The sequence below is a fragment of the Mus pahari genome, chromosome 10 (assembly GCF_900095145.1).
Source record: "Mus pahari chromosome 10, PAHARI_EIJ_v1.1, whole genome shotgun sequence".
NCBI lineage: Eukaryota > Metazoa > Chordata > Mammalia > Rodentia > Muridae > Mus > Mus pahari.
The window spans coordinates 72863544-72866513 of NC_034599.1; positions in this window are offsets into that span (position 1 = coordinate 72863544).

The window sequence follows — 2970 nt, forward strand, 5'->3', positions numbered from 1 at the left end:
CCTGGCCGTCCTGGAACTCACTTTGTAGACCAGGCTGGCCTCAAACTCAGAAATCCGCCTGCCTCTGCCTCCTGAGTGCTGGGATTAAAGGCGTGCATCACCACACCCGGCTTCCATTCTGGCTTTAAAGCATTCCAGAGGCAAATGAGCACAGAACTTTTGTCAATCCTTTCCCTAGGAATTCTGCCTTGACACAAGTCGTGCCACGTGTCTGTACTTTTGAGTGACCCAGACAGACCTCTTTATCTGCTTTCCCTTGTCTTCATCCACTCCTAAAGGTTTTACTCCCCCTCCTCCAAGCCCAACCAGTATGCTGCTCTGAATCACATAGACCCCCTGAAGCCTCTCCCACAACAAAGATCACATCCCACGGTGGGGCCCAGCCAAACCACTGAAACCCCATACCAATCCTGAGCTCCCTGCAGAAATAACTTTTCTCAGCTCTCCCGTGAACGCAGTCCTGTCATGCTGGATCATGGGTTTCTCCGCTCTCCGTATAAAAGTTGGACCTGAAGAGGCATCTCTTCATCCTTCTTTTCTCTACACTGATCCTTCCCGTGGCTGGTCAGAGGAAGGCCTCTTCAGTGTGGATTCTACTGCGTACTCCCCTTCTCTGACATACCAACAGCTATAAGACGTAGAGAGGCAACATGGCCATCTCATCCACTCTTTCTTCTGTTTTTTCTACTAAATCGGATTGGGTTGTATAATGCTATTCACACGTCTTTTTCTTTCTTTCTTTCTTTCTTTCTTTCTTTCTTTCTTTCTTTCTTTCTTTCTTTCTTAAAGATTTATTTATTTATTTTATGTATATGAGTACACTGTTGCACTCTTAGACGTGCCAGAAGAGGGCGTTGGATCCCTTTATAGACGGTTGTGAGCCACCATGTGGTTGCTGGGAATTGAACTCAGGACCTCTGGAAAAGCAGTCAGTGCTCTTAACCGCTGAGCCATCTCTCCAGCCCCACACGTCTTTTTCTTATTGTAAGTCCTTCCTTGTTTTCTAGGCGGACAGCTCAGACATAGTTGCATCTCCTGTCACAGATGGCCACGGCCACACAGTGTGTACCATTGCGAGAATCCCATACAGGCTACTTTCAGTCTGTCGAGCTGTTTGGAGGATGCCTCTGAATCCACGTGGTTGACCCCACTCAGGCCTGTCACCCTGAAAAGATACAGGACAGGAAACCAGCCTCTGCACTTTCCCGCCGCTCTGCTTGAAGCCCCTTTCCCAGCTTAGATGCCTCCTCCGACCTTTGGAGAGGGCAAACAGAGAGAGCCCAGCCTGGCACCAGAATATTGCAATTCCCCTTTTCATGGTGGCACTCCCTTCCCCTTAGAACCCCCGAAGTGTGTGTGTGTGTGTGTGTGTGTGTGTGTGTGTGTGGTGGTGGCTAGCAGACGCCAGCTTTGGGAACAGACAGAAAGCAACATACCCCAGCCTCTGTGTCACTGAGGCTGACACTCTCCTGGTGTAGAGAAATGAAATTTAAGGCCTGGGATTCATGCAACTTATGTCCAGAGAAATAGTTGTCTGTAAGCTTGGAAGCCTGAGGCGGAGAGAACAGTGAGACAAGCCTGGGCACGCCCAGGCAGGCCATTGTTGGAACATTCCTGGGACTGAACCAAATGTTCCGCTGTCCTGCCCCTCAGGTCTCCTAGCATTCCTGCCTTTACTTGTACCATCCTGCAAATGTGTACGTTTAAATGAGCCAATCACGGGTAACCGTGCCAATTCTTGCTAGCCCCCCTCCCCCTATAAAAACCCCTAGCTTTCAGGCCATGAGCTCGGCACCTCTGCCTCCTGCGTGAGGTACATACTGGCCCAGAGTTCCGCCATTAAACTACCTCATGCTTCTACAACAAGAAGGCCTCTCATGTTTCCTGGGAAATCCTGACTCCCGTGACTTCAGGGGGTCCCTGAAAATGGGGGTCCTACACTTGATAGATAACCAACCTTTCTCCGGTGCAGATGGCTTCTGCGCTTGAAGGGAATAAGGACTAAACATCCTTGAAATGATAAGAGGCCGGCTCTTGGATCACAAGAGAAGGGCAATTAAGTGTTCCCAGACAGATGTGACCAGTTTGTAAAAATATACTAGCTCCTGATAGCCCCATAAAGTTACTTTCCAGGCCAGGAAGGTCCCCTCCCCAGCTGCATGGTTTCCTGCTATCTGCTCTCAGGTTTGAAGGACATCCTTCCCTTGTCACCTCCCCAGTCATGTAACTCCAACATTTGAGGATCCCCGCTCATGCATATTGGTATATGTATTCTCTGCTCCAAGGCCCTGGACTTGGGCATCGCATTCCTAACCTGAGCAGTGGGAAAGGCTTTTGATTCAGCTCTGACTCCAGAAATAAAGGCTCTCTTTGTTTTTACATCAAACTCACAATTCCTGGAGTTCTTCTGGGGTTCTCGAGAACTGTGTATAACAACCCCACAACACCTAGAGGAAGACAGCCACCCTATGACACCCTCCCTCCAAGGATGTTCTACCCTTAGACAGTTCAGCCTTGGTGAGATTTGTTTGTTTGTTTGTTTGTTTGTTTGTTTTTGAAAGGGGGTGTCTCTGTGTAGCCCTTTCTGTTCTGAAACTTGCTCTGTAGACCAAGCAGGCCAGTCTCTGCTTCCCCAGTGCTGGGATTAAACACATGCACCAGCACCCCCTGATATTTTATTACCCATAGCAGGGAGCATAGCTTTGCTTCTCTTGACAAATCTTTGGATCCATAAGTCCTTGTTCAGGTGCCACTTGTGGCTTTCCCTGGAAAGATACAAACAATGTCTATTCACCCAGAGAAAGGGGAACTTATTTAGAAGCCCATTTATCTTGCTAAACCACTTAGTTTACCATGGTTACTTACGGAGCGTGACTGAGGGATCACTTACTGGGGTATGGGAGACACTAGGGAAGCTGTGAAGGACTAAAAATTAATAAGCTGCCTAGCTACCCAAAAGAAGAAGTGGGG